The sequence below is a fragment of the Macaca fascicularis genome, chromosome 15 (genome assembly GCF_037993035.2).
Source record: "Macaca fascicularis isolate 582-1 chromosome 15, T2T-MFA8v1.1".
NCBI lineage: Eukaryota > Metazoa > Chordata > Mammalia > Primates > Cercopithecidae > Macaca > Macaca fascicularis.
This window is the reverse complement of record NC_088389.1, coordinates 67,032,350-67,053,570: the sequence shown is the minus strand read 5'-3', so window position 1 is coordinate 67,053,570 and position 21,221 is coordinate 67,032,350. Positions and strand designations below refer to the sequence as shown.

Genomic DNA, 21,221 nt, shown 5'->3' with positions numbered 1-21,221 from the left:
TTACTGTATTCTCCCAAAGTGCTGGGATTACAGGTATGAGCCACCATGCCCAGCCAGGAAAAGCAACATTGATATTGATTACAGTTACATCAGGAAATGCAACTTTAAATCACTTTGTCACTTTTCTATGTTTAGATAGACAAATGCTTACCATTGTATTACAATTGCCTACAGTATTCAGTACATTAACAGTACAGGTTTGTAGCCTAGGAGCAATAAGCCCTACTAGATAGCCTAGGTGTATAGTGGGCTATACCATCTAGGTTTGTGGGACTACACTCTATAATGTTCACACAATGATGAAATAGCCTAAGGACATGTTTCTGAGAGCATATACCTATCATTAAGTGATGCATGACTATATACATACATATGTATATTTTTGTAATATACCCTATATTTTATTTCAAATGCAGTAGTGAAAACTCACCAGCTTTGATTGCAAATCAAATTATTTTTGTCCAGCATGAAAATTAACATGCTCTTATTACATAAATATAAAAAGACACCAGCTTTTTAAAGTTACAGCATATATTTAGCAGCAATATTTATCTTATTGCTTATATTTTATCTTATATGCAGTAAAATACTAGGTATCTCATATTTTTGTTAGTATAATAAAGAACACCTCCTCACCTTTAATTAAGCACACAAATAAGATAATCCAATTGATGGAACATGATTCAAATATGAAAAAATATCCTTTCACATATGAACATTGCTAGATGGATTTTTCTTTAGATGTTAATAGATATGACATTGATATGATTTGCATATTCTAGAGGGTAATTAAACTGACACATGTTCAAATCAACTTTAGGACAAAACTGATTAAAAGTTGACTTCCAACCAAAATGACTGATTGGCTTTTAATGCACTGAATGCACTGAAGTGTTCAGAAGGCGATTTATACAGGAGAAGGAAGATATGTTAGTTTCCTATTGCTCTTGTGACATAGCCACACAAACGTAGTGGCTTAAGACCACACAAAATTATTATTGTACATGTTTGAAGTTCAGAAATGTTAAATTGAGTCTTACAGGGCCACAATCAAAGATAGCGTTTCTTCCAGAAGCTCTAAGGGAGAATCTATCTGTAGTAGGTAGAATAATGGCCCTCCAAAGGTGTCCACGTTTGGACAGCCCCAAATCTGTAACTATATTAACCTGCATGGTAAAGGTGGTTTTGCAGATGTCTTTAGTTAAGGATCCTGAGATGGAGAAATCAACTTGGATGATCCAGTGGGCCCAATGGAGTTGCAAGGATAAAAGGAGAGCAGGAGGGTCAGAGTCAGAGAATTCAATGTGAAGATGCAAGTAGAGGTTGGAGTGACACTTTGAAGATGGAAGAAGAGCCATATAGAGGAATGCAGGTAGTATCTAAAACCTGGAAAAGGTAAAAAAATTCTCCCCTAGAGCCACCAGAAGGAACATGCAAAAAGCAAGGAAGCACTTTCTCCTCTAAAGCCTCCAGAAGAAATGCAGCTCTGCTAGCACCTTGATTTTAGCCCTGTAAAAGCCATTTCAGCTTCTGACCTCCAGAACTGTAAAGCAATAAACTTGTGTTGCATTTAGCTACTAAATGTATGGTTATATCTTATACCAGCAATAGAAAAATGGCATACTGTTCCTTGCTTTTTATCCTTCCATCATCGAGCCCACCCAATGTAACTTCCCCATCTCAACATGCTTGATTTAATCACATCTGCAAAGTCCCTTTTTCCATGTAAGATAACATTCACGGGCTCCATGGATTATGACATGAACGTTAGGGGATGGAAGAAGGTGAGGAGGTATTCTGTCAACCACAGAAATTGATGCATCTTTTTAAATCAGAAATGTATCAGAATTAAAAAAAAAATCAGTTCTAAGACTTCATTTTTATTGTGGGAATACATACACTCAGTTACTTCTAGACACTAATAAAACTTAAAAACATGAACTTGGCTGTGGTAGTTTAACAAGAACACACAATAGGAAAGTAGATATGACTTCCAAAACAGATATAACTTCCAAACCAGTAGAAGAAAAACAATGGAGCAAAGAATGTCATATTTAGCCAGCAAGAAACAGGGAGGAAAAAATATGATGGCATCGGGTATGTAAATCAAACCCATAAAAATCAAAAGAGAATTAGAGGACTCCAGTTTCATAGTAGCGTATGTTAACCTAAATTTGTCTGAAACTGATAACTCATACTATAAAGATTACAGAGTACACACACCTGACATGATTTAAATTACTTAACACTATTAATATTAAAGATGGTGAAATAGCATCTCAATGAAAAACATTAAAATAAATTTTTGATAAAAAATGCTAGACTTACCATTTTTAAAACATATTTCTGCTGACTTCTTAGTCACCGCTACAATAATGATAAATAAAATTTTTAAATATAAATTTTTTAAATATAAAAATCTGTAACAATGAAAATAGGAGTGAGGTCATCCTAAGATGAGTGATTTCAATAAATTTTGATGAGTGTTCACAGTGCTATAAAGGCCACACCCTCTTGCCTCAATCTGAGACAATTTGGGGACCATCTTAGCTCTACAGATACCTGTGGGACTGGGCTGAGGCCTTTGATTTGATTACCTGACAGTGCAAACTCTCTCTCTGCCCAATTTGGCTTCCCTCACATCCAGGGTTAGTAATCCAGAGACCTCATTCCAATAAGCTTCCTCTATTAAAAATCTCTCTCTGAATCCAGTTTCCAGAGAACCTGAGCTGAAACAGGCAATATGAATCTAAAGCTTATACCATGCTATACTGATTCTCCATGTGCTGTGTTTATAAATTTTTATACTGCTGCTGCTGCTAATGCACTTTCTATATACAAGTATTGTTTTACGAGCTTTTCATAAGCTAACTCATTTAATACTAGAAATAAGCCTATGGGAGGTATTGTTATTATACACATTTTACAAATATACCAATTCATACAGGACATAGATAGATATATAGATAGAGATTATTTAAAATAATACTCAGAACAATTAAAAAGTAACACATATTCTGAAATATTTTGACATATTTTTCTTTAAAAATATCAAGATATTTTACCCTGTGGAGAAGACTTCTTTTTTTACTTTATTACTTAATTATTTGTTTAACTTTTTTTTGAATTTTTTTGAATTTCAATAGGTGTTTGTGGAACAGGTGGTGTTTAGTCACATGTATAAGTACTTTAGTAGTGATTTCTGAGATTTTGCCCACCCCTCCCCCAAACCGGAGCAGTGTACACTGTACCCAATGTGTAGTATTTTAATACCTCACCCACCTCCCATCCTTTCCCCCAAGTCCCTGAAGTCCATTGTATCATTCTTTTTTTTTTTTTCTAAGACAGAGTCTCACTCTGTTGCCCAGGCTGGAGTGCAATGGCATGATCTCGGGTCACTGCAGCCTCTGCCTCCTGGGTTCAAGCGATTCTCCTGCCTCAGCCTCCCAAGTAGCTGGGATTACAGGAGCCTGCCAACAGGCCCGACTAAAATTTTTTTTTTTTTTTTTTTTTTATTTTTAGTAAAGATAGGGTTTCACTATGTTGGCCAGGCTGATCTCAAACTCCTGACCTCATGATCCCCCAACTTGGCCTCCCAAAGTGCTGGGAATACAGGAGTGAGCCACCGCACCTGGCCCATATGCCTTTGCCTCTTCATAGCTTATCTCCAACTTATGAGTGACAACATCCAATGTTTGGTTTTCCATTCCTGAGTTACTTCACATAGAATAATGGTCTCCAATTCCATCCAGGTTGCTGTGAATGCCATTATTGTGTTCCTTTTTATGTCTGAGTAGTATTCCATGGTATATATATGCCACATTTTCTTTATCCACTTGTTGATTGATGGCCTTTTGGGCTGGTTCCATATTTTTGCAATTGTGAATTGTGAATTGTGTTGCCATAAACAAGGGTGTGCAAGTATCTTTTTTGTATAATGACTTCTTTTCCTCTGGGTAGATACCCAGTAGTGGGATTGCTGGATCAAATGGTAGACATACTTTAATTCTTTAAGGAATCTCCACACTCTTTTCCACAGCGGTTGTACTAGTTTACATTCCCACCAATGGTGTAAAAGTGTTTCCTTTTCACCACATCTACACCAACATTTGTTTTTTATTTTTTGCTTGTAGCCATCCTTGCAGGAGTAAGGTGGTATCACACTGTGGTTTTAATTTGCATTTCCCTGATAATTAGTGATGTTGAGCATTTTTTCATATTTTTTTGGCCATTTGTATATCTTCTTTTGAGAACTATTCTAGCCCAGTTTTGGATGGAATTGTTTGGTTTTTTTTCTTGCTGATTTGTTTGAATTCCTTGTAGATTCTGGATATTAGTTCTTTGTTGGATGTATAGATTGCAAAGATTTTTTTCCCACTCTGTAGGTTGTCTGTTTACTCCACTGATTATTTCTTTTGCTGTGCAGAAGCTTTTTAGTTTAATTAAGTCCTATCTATTTATCTTTGGTTTTGTTGTGTCTGCTTTTGGGTTCTTGGCAATGAAGTCATCTTTGTCTAAGCCAGTGTCAAGGAGGGTTTTTCCAATGTTGTCTTCCAGAATTGTTATGGTTTCGGGTCTTAGATTTGGTCTATCTTGAGTGGATTTTTGTATAAGGTGAGAGATGAGGATCCAGTTTCTTTCTCCTACATGTGGCTTGCCAATTATCTCAGCTCCTTTTGTTGAATAGGGAGTCCTTTCCTCATTTTATGTTTTTGTTTGCCTTATTGAAGATCAGTTGGCTGTAACTATTGGGCTTTATTTCTGGGTTCTCTATTCTGTTTCATTGGTCTATATGCCTGTTTCTATACCAGTACCATGTTGTTTTGGTTACTATAGCCTTATAGTATAGTTTGAAGTTAGGTAATGTGATGCCTCCAGATTCATTCCTTTTGCTTAGACTTACTTTGGCTATGTGGACTATTTTTTTGGTTCCATATGAATTTTAGGATTGTTTTTCTAATTCTCTGAAGAGTGATGGTGGTATTTTGATAGGAATTGCATTGAATTCATAGATTGCTTTTGGCAGTATGGGCATTTTCACAATATTGGTTCAACCCATCCATGAGTATGAGATGTGTTTCCATTTGTTTGGGTCACCTATAATTTCTTTCAGTGGTGTTTTGTAGTTTTCCTTATAGAGGTCGTTCACCTCCTTGGTTCAGTATATTACTAAGCTTTTTTTTTTTTTTTTTTTTGCGGCATTGTAAAAGGGGTTAAGTTCTTGATTTGATTCTCAGCTTGGTCACTGGTGGTGTATAGCAGGGCTACTGATTTGTGTACATTTGTGTACATTGTGCTAGAATTGCATCCTGAAACTTTGCTGAATTAACTAACCAGTTCTAGGAGCTTTTTGGATGAGTCTTTAGGATTTTCTAGGTATATAATCATGTCATCAGTAAACAGCGACAGTTTGACTTCCTCTTTACTGATTTGGATGCCTTTTATTTCTTTCTTATGTCTGGTTGCTCTGGTCAGGACTTCCAGTACCATCTTGAATAGAAGTGGTGAGAGTGGGCACCCTTGTCTTTTTCCATTTCTCAGGGGGACTGCTTTCAACTTTTTCCCATTCAGTATAATGTTGGCTGTGGTTAGTCACAAATGGCTTTTATTTCCTTAAGGTATGTCCCTTCTATACCGATTTTGCTGAGGTTTTTAATCATAAAGGGATGCTGGATTTTGTCAAATAATTTTTCCGTATATATTGAGAAAATCATGTGAGTTGTGTTTTTAATTCTGTTTATGTGGTTTATCCTATTTTTTAACTTGCAGATGTTAAACCATCCCTGCATTCCTGGTATGAAACCCACTTGATCATGGTAGATTATCCTTTTGATATGCTGCTGGATTATCCTTTTGATATGCTGCTGGATTCAGTTAGCCAGTATTTTGTTGAGGATTTTTGCATCTATGTTCATCAGGGATATTGGTCTGTAGTTTTCTTTTTTAGTTTTATCCTTTCCTGGTTTTGATATTAGGGTGATACTGGCTTCATAGAATGATTTGGGGAGGATTCCCACTTTCTTTATCTTTTGGAAAACTGTCAATCAGATTAGTAACAATTGAGAAGACTTTTTTTACATCCATTAATATTTATCAAAGATTTGTTGAGTTTTTTTGAAACTTAGTATGTAATAAATATTTAAAATAAATAATGTAGTAACAATATCCTCTGCTACAATGCAAACTGCTAGAATTTAATAAAAGATAAACAAATAAAATGAAACTAATTGAAAATACTGAAAATAGAAATCAAAAAACAATACAGCATCCTAAGCAATTATTTATATAAAGAGAATATCAAACTATCAGTTACAAACTAATTATAAATTAACCCATTATTGTGTATTGAAATTTATGAAATGTGACTAAAATTATACTAAAGAGAGAGGAAATACAAATGAAAGAACTAAAGATTCCACTTGAGAAGATAGAAGAAGATTAACAAACTAAAGGCCAAAGAAAGAATTTTGAAAAGGTAAATGTAGAAATTAGTGAAATACAAGCCATTTTAACATTAGTATTTAAAATTAATTTTAAGGCCTATTTCTAAAATAACCTACAAAATACATAAGATTTCAGCAAGGTTAAAGCCAATAAAGAGATAAAACAAAGTAAAATATTAGGAATAAAAATGAAAGATGATGTACACATTATAAATAAATAACATATAAGCCAATGAAGATAAATTATTTTGTCTGTTGCATTTTCTTTGCACCCATGCCCTTCCCTGTTTATGCTTTGATAATAAGGGAAATGTAAGCTAGATCAGTATTACACTACATGTGGTATATAAGATTATTTTATAGGATACTCGTGTGAACAATCTTTCATTTTAATTGTGATGGATTTACTTTAACATATTTTTAAATAAGTAACCTGTCATTAAAATACCACAATTTCATAGATATTATTGCTTAAGGCAATGCTATAAACTATATATTTAAAAATAAGTTGATTTAACAAAAATATTAAGTAAATGACAGTCTAAGTAGTAGTATGCTGTTGTAGCAAAATCATGAATTTAGTGAGTGAATGATTGAATTTAGAAGTACATTCTGTATGCTGTTACCAGTGATGGCAGATCAGTTTTTACTGTCAAAATACCACTATTATACCAAACCCATTTTCCTCTGTTTCCAAATTTCACATGCCCTGAAATCCAGTCTTGACAGTTGACAGTTGTTATGCCTATGCTTCTTGCAAAAGTAATATTTTGAAAAATATAAAAGCAACAACTAGAAGATTTGAACACAAACATGTATCTTCAACACTGGAAAAATTCTAGAGACAAAGAAATCATAATATTATAAAAAGAGACCAATCAAAGGAAACAACAATTTAGTGTATTTTTTTTTATTATACTTTATATTCTAGGGTACATGTGCACAATGTGCAGGTTTGTTACATATGCATACATCCTCCATGTTGGTGTGCTGCACCCATTAACTCATCATTTACATTAGATATATCTCCTAATGCTATCCCTCCCCCCCTCCCCATCCTATAACAGATCCTGGTGTGTGATGTTTCCCTTCCTGTGTCTAAGTGTTCTCACTGTTCAGTTCCCACCTGTGAATGGGAACATGCGGTGTTTGCTTTTCTGTTCTTGCAATAGTTTGCTGAGAATGATGGTTTCCAGCTGCATCCATGTCCCTACAAAGGACATCAACTCATCCTTTTTTATGGCTGCATAGTATTCCATGGTGTATATGTGCCACATTTTCTTAATCCAGTCTGTCATTGATGGACATTTCGGTTGATTCCAAGTCTTTGCTATTGTGAATAATGCCGCAGTAAGCATACGTGTGCACGTGTCTTTATAACAGCATGATTTATAATCCTTTGGGTATATACCCAGCAATGGGATGACTGGGTCAAATAGTATTTCTAGTTCTAGATCCTTGAGGAATCGCCACACTGTCTTCCACAATGGTTGAACTAGTTTACATTCCCACCAACAGTGTAAAAGTGTTCCTGTTTCTCCACATCCTCTCCAGCACCTGTTGTTTCCTGACTTCTTAATGATCACCATTCTAACTGGTGTGAGATGGTATCTCATCGTGGTTTTGATTTGCATTTCTCTGATGGTGAGTGATGATGAGCATTTTTTCATGTGTCTGTTGGCTGTATAAATGTCTTCTTTTGAGAAGTGTCTGTTCATATCCTTTGCCCACTTTTTGATGGGGTTGTTTGTTTTTTTCTTGTAAATTTGTTTGAGTTCTTTGTAATTTCTGGATATTAGCCCTTTGTCAGATGAATAGATTGCAGAAATTTTCTCCCATTCTGTAGGTTGCCTGTTCACTCTGATGGTAGTTTCTTTTGCTCTGCAAAAGCTCTTTAGTTTAATTAGCTCCTATTTGTCAATTTTGTGTTTTGTTGCCATTGCTTTTGGTGTTTTAGACATGAAGTCCTTGTCCATGCCTATGTCTTGAGTGGTATTGCCTAGGTTTTCTTCTAGGGTTTTTGTGGTTTTAGGTCTAACATTTAAGTCTTTAACCAATGGAACAGAACAGAGCCCTCTGAAACAATACCACACATCTACAACCATCTGATCTTTGACAAACCTGACAAAAACAAGAAATGGGGAAAGGAGTCCCTATTTAATAAATGGTGCTGGGAAAACTGGCTAGCCATAAGTAGAAAGCTGAAACTGGATCCCTTCCTTACACCTTATACAAAAATTAATTCAAGATAGATTAGAAATTTAGTGTATTTTTTAAAGCCACATAAAATTAGCTAACCAAAGGAAAATATTTTCAGATTTTCTAAATTACAACCTTGTCCCCTTTTTATAGTATACACATAAAACAAAACAACAAGTAAAAATTAATGAGCGAAAAGTCAACAGGTAAAAAAAGAAACATAGAAAAGGGTGACTGTATTACTCAAGGTTCTCTAGAGGGACAGAACTAATGAAATAGACATATATATAAAGGGGAGTTTATTAAGTGTGAACTCACACGATCACATGGTCCCACAATAGGCCGTCTGCAGGCTAAGGAGCAAGAAGATCCAGTCTGAGTTCCAAAACTGAAGAACTTGGAGTCTGATGTTAGAGGGCAGGAAGCATCCAGCATGAAAGAAAGATGTAGGCTGGGAGGCTAGGCCCGTCTCTCTTTTCACATTTTTTTTTGTTTTGTTTTGTTTTGCCTGCTTATATTCTAGCTATGCTGGCAGCTGATTAGATTGTGCCCACCCAGATTAAGTGTGAGTCTGCATTTCCCAACCCCCTGACTCAAATGTTAATCTCCTTTGGCAACACCCTCACAGACACAGCCAGGATCAATACTTTGTATCCTTCAATCCAATCAATTTGATACTCAGTATTAACCATCACAGTGACAAAATTAATTGCAAATGAGGATCCATAAAAGAATGTATCCATGGGATCAAAGTGCATTTTATTAATTATTGTTAAATATTTTAATATTTAATGATGATATACTCCTCTTGAAACTCTAGATGTTGAATTCATCTATGTGTGGGGGAGGGAGTTTGTGCAGAATGCATTCAAATATGAAAAGCAAAACTAAAAGAAACAAGGAGAAATTATTGGAAACAATACTTTTTGAACTCCTAAACATCTCAGTCTCTCTCAGACCAAACAAGACAAAAATAAATACTCTAAAAGATTGTCCAATATCTATGTTTATGCTCTGTAAAAGGAGGAATTGGTATGAGATAATTTCAAATATCCCTACAAGTTCTAAAATTCTAACTTATTAAAGGTATTTGGAAGTTTTTGAGTAACCTAAAATAAAGTTTCTCCCAAAAGAGTCAATATTATTGCATATGTTTTGCTGTTTCTTATCTTTATAAATGTATTTATATCACTCACCTTTGTCATTTATTACCAGGCCTGCACAGCCATCAGTGGTAGCCCTTGATACTCAGGTACACAGAATATATGAACAGTCCCCTGTGCTCCCAGGAATTATCACTACCAACCAGTAGCTAAGGTTATTATTCAAAGTCTGCTATATGCTGTGACATGTTTTCCTTCCTGAAATGGAATGAAGTTTGCTGCTCTTCAGAATTTACTTAAATGGGTCCAACATTTATGTCTACTTTTGTAAAAATTAAAGTAGACTGTAATCCAGTAAGACATATCTATTATATTGTTTTACACAACCTAGCTATTACTATGCTTGAAATTTAGTTCAAATGTCTTTTGGGATAAACTAATAAGCAGGCATGTATTGACAAAATATTAAAACAAAAGAAAAGCTGATTTTGTTTACTTCGAATGATTAAACAACATATGATAAAACTGTCAAGAGAATTCCTATTTGTACACAAGGGCAATCAAAAGAAGATCATCCTTAATCTCTTTTCCAAGACATCAAGAAATATTTTTCTAATGCAAAAAAAGATATTCTGACGTGTCAAGCAAAATTCAAATCATTATGTTTAACTTACTCTTTTGCCAAATCAGATTTGGTTTGTTTATTGATTCATATCATTTTGGTCCTATTATTTACTGACTCTCTGATACTTCCTTTATATCTGACACTATCAAATTTTATCCTAGAAATGGGCAAGAGATGTGGAGGACTTTTTTCTAAGTACAGGTCATGTATGTGGAGTCATGTAGGAGAGAAAAAGGGTTTTGATATTTTCACCAAATCACTTCCTGTCCTATTTTCGTAGCCATTGTAGAGTTAAAAATGGTATAAATGTTATTGTGAGTCATAAGTAAGCAGAATGAACAGGGATTCTATATGAATTTCTTACTACATTTTTTTTTTTAAGATGCGATTTCACTCTGTTGCACAGGCTGGAGTGCAGTGGCACGATCACAGCTTACTGCAGCCTCAACCTCCCAGGCTCAAGCAGTCTTCCCACTTTAATCTCCCAAGTAGCTGAGACTACAGGCACATGCCACCATGTCTAGCTAATTTTTGTTTTTGTTTTTGTTTTCTAGCGATAGAGTTTAGCTGTGTTTCCCAAGCTGGCCTTGAACTCCTGAGCTCAAGCAATCCACGCATCTCGGCTTCCCAAAGTGTGAGCATTACAGACATGAGCTACCACATCTGTCCTCTTATTACAATTTAGAGAAATTAAAGCCTGGATTTCAATGGAGGTGACTACAAGACAATCTATTGCAAGGTAAGATTAAATGTGGAATAAAAATTAGGAAGTTAAATATGTGTAGTTTATGATATCTGTAAGTCTGTATTGATTTGCTTGTTCCCTAAATGTAGATAGAATACCAGATTTAACAAGAAAGAAAATTGCAAACAACTAACATTTCTTGATCTCCAAATCTGAGCACTTCCACAAATACTATCTAACAATCTCCCTCATTACCTTTATGAGGCAGACAATTGTCCATGTCAGAGACATTCAAACTGAGGTTCAAAAAGGTAATTTCCTTGGCCAGTATCATGTATTATGGGCTTACTTAGGATGGGGGCATTCATCTAAAAATTAGGAAAAGATAGGAGAAGAACATTTTTACTTCAGTTTTAAACATCTGCTGACCAAATTTGTTTCTGGTTTTCTGTTTTTGAGGACTTATTTCTACCATGCACAATACATACTGTGGTCCTGCAAGAACTAACAGTGAGTGTATTAGACCATTCACAAATTGCTATAAAGAAATACCTAAGACTGGGTATAAACGAAAGAGGTTTAATTGGCTCACGATTTCACAGGCTGTACAGGACACATGATGCTGGCATCTGCTCAGCCTCTGGGGAAACCTCAGGAAACTTAAAATCATGATGGAAGATGAAGAGGGAGCACACACATCATATGGCCAGAGTAGGAGCAAGCGAGAGAGAGGGGGAAGGTGCCACACACTTTTAAAGGAGCAGATCTCAAGAGAACTCATTCACTCTTGTGAGGACAGTACTAAGGGGATGGTAATAAACCATTCCAGAGAAACTCCCTCCATGATCCAATCACCTTCCACCAGGTGCCTCCTCCAGCATTGGGGATTACAATTCGACATGATATTTGGTGGGAACACAGATCCTAATGAACTGTTGCTGTGTATGTTATAGTTTTACCTACCTCTGACCAGTCCAGTGATACCACTGATCTTTTCAGATCATAAAACCTCCCATAATCTCCTATGTGTAAATTACAAATTCTTCCTTCATTTAATATGTTAGGAATATCTTTGTTTTCCAAAATTTTTTTCAGTAACTTATGAGACTTTTTCTCATCTAATTTTTAATCATTTTGTTTTTAAAAACTGTATTTCAAATTCTGTCATGAATATGGATTTTTTCTCTTGAAAATTCTTTCCTTATTAAATCATTCTTACATTTTGTTTCATTTTAGCACCATGTCTAACGAGCAAGTTTTACTTTTTGTAGTTATTATAGAGTTGCTTATTGGTACTTATAGTCTATTTATGTAATAAGTCCTGTCTTTGCTTTGTTTGGAAATGATATAAAATTCATACTGGGTTCATTATTCCTGGAATTTAATAGGAAAATAAAATAAAGAATAGTTGCTTAAAATCAGATTTACCCTCTGACAGGTAAATGCTTTGTAGTATATCTCCTTTTAACGGTAAAGTGTAATAATATTAATTTTGCTTAAAAAAAATGGAAACACTTATTGAAACTCACTGAAATAAAGCACTCTGGGGAACCACAAAAGCACTGCTCTAAGCACTATTTAATTGAGTAGAAATTTGGAAAATTAAAAGAGACTGATAGAAAAATAGCTTTTCAGTCATATGGGTAAATATAAAATTATAGAAGTGTGCTGTGTAATGAGAAGCATCAGTAATAAAGGAAAACGAGGTTTTCCTTTTTTTCTTTTTTTTTTTACAAGAAAAGCATCATTTAATCATGTCCTCCACATAGAAGCACAGACAATGCTAAAACTTCATCAAGTTGTGTAAAGTCATTGCAGGCATTCAGATGACGCTTTGTAGGACAAGAAAAGAATACAGGTGAGAAAGAAACATTCCAGTTCTCCAAATTCTGTCTTTAGAGTCCCTCCATAATGTCAGTGGCTGTAGTACTTGATAAAGGGTTTTAGCCAACACAAGGACTAAATTCCAGCGATACCTTAGAGGACACAAAGAAAATGTGGACTAATCACATGGGAAAAAAATCAGGAGACTACTGAAAATAAGATTGAAAGGAGAGATTTGGTGAAACATCCCAATTTCCAGCTTCCTCTCCTCTTTATTCTCTAGGTTCCTTCCATTCCCACAGAGTGCCAAACCAGGAGCAAAAATACTCACTTCGTGATTTCTGTCTCCTCAGGCAAATTGTTGATCACTGTTTGCCTTTCTCCCGCTCCAATCCGAGTCTCCACTTTCTCCCTTATCACAGAAAGCATAGGTGGCAGGACTGCTTCCCCATCAGGACTTCTCTGTGGTTCCTGTGAGGGCATGGTGCAATGGGTGTGAGCTCCATGAAGGCCAGCAAGAGTGATTGTCTGTTTATGACATTTTAGAACATTTGAAATAATTCCTTATGTTTATGAACTATGCCTATAAATATCACCACCAAAATAAAGATAGCACCAAAGTTTTAAAAGCACAGATTGCAACTCATGATACTTTTATCTCACAAAGGAAATTCAAAGGCATAATTTAAATGGTTAAGAGATCAACTTATCGCTAATGAGTGTTAGAAACCAGTGCACATGGGCAGACTTCCTTTTTGAAGCAGTTTGCTACATTGCAAAGAGTGTGCCAATAACTCCAGGTTGATATATATACCTTTAAAGATAAGCAGGGCCAAATGGGGCATGAGTGAAACAGTTCTAATCATTATTACCACCTAAAAAAAATCACAAACATATTGTTGTATATAATGATAAACAAGTATTTTAGAAACCCTAATTCAAATGAAATTATATCAAGTTGCAATTAAGTAGCTCATATTTTCTTGAAATTGGGTGGATTTAATTTCAAAAAGTGTGTTTACACTTTTTATATCATTATGTTTTATTCTAAACTGGATGAAAATATTAATTCTGTTTTTGTGGCATGCTAGGGGTTAGGGGATTGTGTTTGAAGCAGTCTAGCATGCATGCAAACAATACGGGGTTTGTGCCTACAGGGAATTTTAAAACAGCAATAAAACCAACTGGAAGTTTGTCTGCTCTTTGCTAACACCATGTGAGTTTTTGAGTTTCTGCTTCTTAGTATAATAGACTAACATTCTACCAAATGACCTCCCTCCCTATTAAAAACAACAACAACAACTATGAAACCTGAACGTAATACAAAAGCAAATACCTTAAAGTACTGGGGAGGAAACAGAGCAGGTTCCAGTTAGAGCTCATGTTCACTTGGAGGAAAGGAAACTGTGAAAGCTGTATAAGGAAATTCTCATCTCTTTGCCTTTGGACCTGGAACTAAGGGCAATTCCCCAAAAACAAGTAGCTGCAGAGGATACAATCTTTCTGGTGCTAAGAATCAGAAAAGTGAATAGGAAACTATAAACAGGGAATCCTAGAAGAGATAGAGCCAGACAATGGTTTCCACAAAAGCCCTCTATCCACATTTCTGGTTGATCTCCACCCATGCATGGAACCAACTCAAGGCAGCTCAAAGACAAAAACTGAAATGAGATGAGAGCTGCTACCATGAAGTTGCCAGAGTATGAACAGAAGCAGGCACACTTTGCTAGAGAGAGCATACTTGCCTAAGAAGAAAAGATAGGCAACTCAACACTTGTGTTCAGAGAGAAAAAGTTTGCTTCTCTGGCCTGGAGACTTATAATAGAGAAGTGAAGAGGGTGCAAATACTGAAGAGAATGAGAGAATCCCAGAGGGGAAAGAACCAGAGAAGGGCTCCATTAACTTTCTCTACCCATATCAATGACAGAACCCTAAAACATGCATACACATAGAATAGACTAAAAGCAATCCATCCAAAGGCAAAAGATCTGAACAGAGACTACAGCTGTCACACAAGAAGCCCAGTCAAGAAAAATACCTGTTATGAAAATGCTTATTGGATAAAAATTTAAAAACCAAAATATTTTCAACTTAGTGGCCTTAATATGAAAAATAAAATACAAATGTACCCGATACACAAAAAATCAAGAAAATTGAATACATTCAAGAGAAAAGGAAATCAAATCTAAAGTTGAAATGAACCAGATTTTGGAACTAACTGGTAAAGATTTTCAAGTGTCTTTTGTTACTAATCCCAGTGTAGTAAAACAAAACATGTTTGAATGCATTAAAAAGCTCAACAGAGAAATGGGAAGTCTCAGTAGAAAAAGTGACACTGAAAAAAAAAAAAAGAACTAAATGGAAAATCAAGAACTGAAATATGTAATTTCTGAAATAAAAATTTACTGTAAGACTTAGCCAAATGGACATGTCAGAAGAGCAAATGAACATAAGAATATGTCAGTAGAAATTATCTCAGGTGAACAATATAGAACAAAAAGATTGAAAAAAATTAACACAGCCACCGTGACTCATTAGATAACATCAAATTTTGAATGTACAGGTAAATGGCATACTAGAAGGAGAGGAGACACAGAATGAGACAGGAATAGTATTTGAAGAAATAATGGACTGGGTGCAGTGGCTCACGTTTGTAATCCCAACAGTTTGGAGGCTGAGATGGTTGAATCTCATGACCCCATGAGTTCAAGACCAGCCTGAGCAACTTGGTGAGACCCCCTTTCAACAAAAAATATAAAACTCAGCTGGGCATGGTGGCACTCGAGTAGTTCCAGCTACTCGAGTGGCTGAGGTGAGAGGATCGCTTGTGCCTGGTAAGTCGAGGCTGCTGCAGTGAGTTGCGATCAAGCCACTGCACTCCAGCCTGAGTGACAGAGCAAGACCCCATCTCTGAAAAAAAAAAAAAGAAAAGAAAGAAAAATAAAAATGGCTTAAATCTCCAAATTTCGTAAAAATCAGAAATGTTTAAATTTGACTTAGTGTTTAAAAATGATTTGGTGTTTAAATAAACACTAAATCAACACCAAATAGAACAGTTAAAAAGAAGCAGACAGTAGTTTGTATTTCTGTGGGGTCAGTGGTGACATCCCCTTTATCATTTTCTGTTGTCTGTTTGATTCTTCTCTCTTTTCTTCTTTTTCAGTCTAGCTGGCAGTCTATCTATTTTGTTATTTTTTTCAAAAAGCCAGCTCCTGGGTTCATTGATTTTTTGAAGGGTTTTTTTGTGTCTCTATCTCCTTCAGTTCTGCTCTGATCTTAGTTATCTTTTGTCTTCTGCTCACTTTTGGATTTGTTTGCTCTTGCTTCTCTAGCTCTTTTAATTGTGATGTTAAGGTATCAATTTGAGATCTTTCTAGCTTTCTGATGTGGGCATTAGTGCTATAAATTTCCCTCTTAGCACTGCTTTCGCTGTGTCCCAGAGATTCTGGTACACTGTTTCTTTTTTCTCATTGGTTTCAAAGAACTTCTTGATTTCTGCTTTAATTTTATTATTTACTCTAGAGTCATTCAGGAGCAGGTTGTTCAGTTTCCATGTAGTTGTGTGATTTTGAGTGAGTTTCTTAATCCTGAGTTCTAATTTGATTGCACTGTGGTCTGAGAGACTGTTATGATTTCCCTTCTTTTGCGTTTGCTGAGGAGTGTTTTACTTCCAATTATGTGATTGATTTTTGAATAAGTGCCATGTGGCACTGAGAAGAATGTATATTCTGTTGATTTGGGGTGGAGAGGATGAAGCTGGAAGCCATCATCCTCAGCAAACTAACACAGGAACAGAACACCAAACACTGCATGTTTTCACTCATAAGTAAGAGTTGAATGAGATGTCAGTGAGAACACATGGACACAGGAAGGGGAAAAACACACAACAGGACCGGTCGGTAGGTGGGGGACAAGGGGAGGGAGAGCATTAAGACAAATAGCTAATGCATTTGGGGCTTAAAAGCTAGATGACGGGTTGACAGATCCAACAAACCACCATGGCACATATATACCTGTGCAACAAACCTACACATTCTGCACTTGTATCCCAGAACCTAAAGTAAAATTTTAAAAAATAAATAAATACAGAAGCAGACAAAAGGCCTATCACAGTCAGACTGTTTAAAGCCAGTGATGAAGAACAAATCTTGAAAGAAGATTTTAAAAAATGTATTTTTTATACAAGGGAGCAGCAATACAATTGATGGCTGATTCTTAACAAAAACTATAAGGAGAGGATAAAAAAGAGAGTGAAGTTACATCTTTAAAGTGCCAAAGGAAAAAAATATTGGTCAACTCATATTATATATCCAACAAAAATATCATTCAAGAATGAAGGCAAAATATACTTTTTCAGACACAAAAAAGCTAAAAGAATTCATTGCCTGCAAACCTATATTAAAAGAAATAATAAATGAAATTATTTAGGAGGAAGAGAAATAATACCACATGCAAATTTGAATCCTCTGAAAAGAATAAAGACTAACAATGGCTGGACACATTGGCTCACGCCTATTATCTCAGCACTTTGGGAGGCCAAGACGGGAGGATCATGAGGTCAGGAGTTCCAGACCAGCCTGGCCAACATGGTGAAACCCTGTCTCTACTAAAAATACAAAAATTAGCTGGGTGTGGTGGTGCACGCCTGTAATTCCAGCTATTTGGGAGGCTGAGGCAGGAGAATCTTTGAACCTGGGAGGCAGAGGTCACAGTGAGCTGAGATCGCACTACTGCACCCATTCCAGCCTGGGCAATAGAGTGAGACTCCGTCTCAAAAAAAATAAAATAAAATAAAGACTAATAAAAATGGTAAATATCAGAGTAAATGCGAATGACTAACTTTTGTTTACTTTTGTTTCTCTTAATTTCTTTCTAAATTGTTTAAGAATTTAAAATAAAATACCTTTTTCAACATCTGTGAACCTAAAACTGCTCTTTAAAAAACATTGCCTTATGAGATTTATAACATGTGTAGGTGGGAAGAGAACCTGAGGCCAGGAGTTCAAATCTAGCCTGGGCAACATAGTGAAACCCTGCCTTAAAAAAAGATCCTGTTAATGTTTGGTAATACAATCCACCAAAACATTAATTAAATTATATATTAATGAAGTAAAGACTAATTAGAAGACAGAGTTTGTCAAAAAGTACTAAGAAAAAAACAAAAACTTCTCAAAAGAAGACATTCATGTGGCCAGCAAACCTATGAAAAAAGTTCAGCATCACTAATCATTAGAGAAAAGCAAATCAAAACCACAAGGAGATACCATCTCACACCAGTCAGAATGGTGATTATTTTTAAAAAGTCCAGAAACAACAGATGCTGAAGAGATTGTGGACAAAAAGGAACACTTCTACACTGTTAGTGGGAGTGTAAATTAGTTCAACCATTGTGGAAGACAGCGTGGTAATTCCTCAAAGAGCTAGAGACAGAAACACCATTTGACCCAGCAATCCCATTACTAGGTATATACCCAAAGTAATATAAATCATCCTATTATAAAGATAAATGCATGCATATGTTCATTGCAGCACTATCCACAATAGTGAAGACATGGAATCAACCCAAATGCCCATCAATGATAGACTGGATAAAGAAAATTTCGTACATATGCACCATGGAATACTATACAACCATAAAAAGGAATGAGATTAGTCCTTTTCAGGGACGTGGATGGATGTGGAAGCCATTATCCTCAGTCAACTAATGCAGGAACAGAAAACCAAACACCACATGTTCTCACTTACAAGTGGGAGCTGAACAATGAGAACACATGGACACATGTTGGGAAAACAACAATTTCTCGTATCTTAGAGGAAGAAGTTGCTTATTTATTTTCACTTTGATTCTCAGCCTCTCTTATTTACACTGTGTGATCCTGATAAGCTCTCATAGCCTCTCAACCTCTGTTATATTAATATTTAAGACAATCTTTCTCATTAGACAAATCACAATCTGTCACTACTCTTTTCAAACATTTTGGTAGCCTTTTATGGCCTAAAGTCTCAAATCCTCATCATGGTAGAACTCACCACATACAAGTTCCACTCGTTTTTGTTTTTGTTTTTAATACAATATTTCAAATCGAAGTAATAGTGAGTCAAATGATCTCCTGAAACTCCCTCATTACTTCTTTCATGCTTCTTACATTAAAACCCTGCTTCTATTGGTCTGTTTCTCTGTCTACCTAGATTAGGAGCTCTTTAAAAGCAGAGAAATTGTTTTATTAATCTCCATATGCATAGTGCCTGCCCTAGCTCCTAGAACCTAAAAATGAATGAATAAATGAACTATAAGCCTAGAGGATACTATACCTCAGTGAAAAGCCAAGAATCAAAGTATTCTGATGTCATACCCTTTGGCTAAAAAGCATGCTGCTCTGGAAGAAGATAGAAAGCAGAGAAAGAACAGTTTGAAATCAGACCTGTGAGGCTTGTGCTGAGTGATTTCACGCACATGCTCTCTGCAACATTCATGAGTCAGTCATACACAGCCTCATCTACCAGGAGGCTAAAGATCATAAGGTTAATCTTTTTATCACAGAATATTTATTTCTCACTAGTTGAGATTGATGGGTGTTGCTCTCTATGAATTCAGCCTCTTTGCTTCAGGCACATCTTCGTCCTTCCTGGATATCAATATTGCCAATACTGCCAACACGGCACCTTCAATGGCGGGTGTATTTTTTTCTTACCTGTTGAAATTCCTAAGCATTTCTAGACAGCTGGTGTTTTCAGCTAGAAAGTCGCGCATTTCATTTTGAAGCATGTCTTTCTCACCATGAATATATTAAGTACAAGGAAGGCATTTGGAGGGATTACTAGACCAAACCACTGATGGCTAATCAGTTCTTATATACCAATCATGTCACAAACCTGTATAGAAATGGCACTATGTTACCGTGATTAAATTTGAGTATGATTTCTGCCTTGAATGTTTTATTGGGAATTAAGGAGGGTGATTCACTATACCAGAGGCTACAAAGGAAATTTTTATGGAAAATCAAATAGGCACTATAGCTTGATAGTTTGTCAGGCTTCTTCAAGAGGTTGACAACATTGCCTCTTCAGAAGGAAAAGAAATCTTTTGCCCAAGTATTCAGCAGGTTAACAGATTTTGTTAGCACAAGTTTTGAAAATCACACTTGATGTGATGTGGTACCGCACAGCTTATGTGTCAATTTGAGCATCATTTTATTGATTTTTTCCATGGGGAAGACAGGGTTAACAGAATTACAACAGAATTTTAGTGAACTTCTATTGCATAAGGTTTGGCAATAACAATAATCATCATTTTTCTATCTTCTTGAAAACACTTTCGAAGTTTTATAGTAATAGGCTGCTAAAAAATAATGACATATACCAGAGCATAGAAATACATTGTTTTACTAACAAATGCTCCAAAGTTTAGGATTAGCTTGAATGACAGATTTTTAAAAATACATTTGCATTTCACATGGGTATACATATGGTATAGTGAAAAGAACATAGTCTTTTGACTTTGTTCAAGCTTCAGTATTGCTACTAACCAGTTGGATGAGCTCAGGCAAGCACTCTGACATTTTAAATTTCTATTTTCAGTGTTTGTAACATGGGAATATTTATACCTGCCTTGTGAAGTTGTTTTTAGAATGAAAAGAGATTATATATGTAAAGTGATAAACACACTGTCTGGTCTCAATAAGTGCATATTACATGTTAGTTCCTCTCATACTAACAAGGACAAACACACCGTTCTATGGCAACTTCTCTCTGTTTCATTTTCCCCCATCCTCCAGGTGCTGTTTCTCATCATAAGACCATAATATTAAGTCTGAATGTGAGTCTTTTCTATCACTAAGTAGTCGCGCGTTTTATCTATATCTTATCTGTCTCTCAATTTAAACATAATTAAAAGATAGAACACTGTGAACTAGGTAGCCCAAGATGACAGGGGAAGACCCAGAAAGGAAAAGCACAGGGAAGAGATGCACCAGGCAGAATGAAAGATCAGAGATAATAAGGCCACAGCTGCTCCAGCAGATGTCTTCCTGATGTTATTCACCATTGAGTAAATTTCTGCTGTTATCCCCAAAAACAAACAATTTCTTCCTCAAAAATCTAATTCCTGAAATATATGGCTTATGTTTCATGTTTTCTATGGGGACACTCCTTCTCAATGTCCTGGATGATTCAGCACCCTACAGGGTCCCCTCGACTTTTCCCACCCACCTCCTATTCTGAGTTTCAGGAGATCATTTGACTCATTATTACATCAATTTGAAATAATATTTAAGCACAGTCTAAACCAAATCTTGTTTTAATTCGTTTTTTTGTCGTTGCTGTTTTTTTCCCCAAACCACTCC

At 35.7% G+C, this 21,221-nt stretch overlaps 1 long non-coding RNA gene across 3 annotated transcripts in view; it reads left to right on the top strand.

Moving 5' to 3' along the window:
* The window catches only part of LOC102143967 (uncharacterized), a 365,500-nt gene that overhangs the window by 149,943 nt on the left and 194,336 nt on the right, over nt 1-21,221 (top strand). For all 3 annotated transcript variants that reach the window (XR_010581545.1, XR_010581546.1, XR_010581544.1), the window contains one exon: nt 10,925-11,109. This is a non-coding gene — a long non-coding RNA (uncharacterized lncRNA). The remainder of the gene's footprint in view (nt 1-10,924; nt 11,110-21,221) is intronic.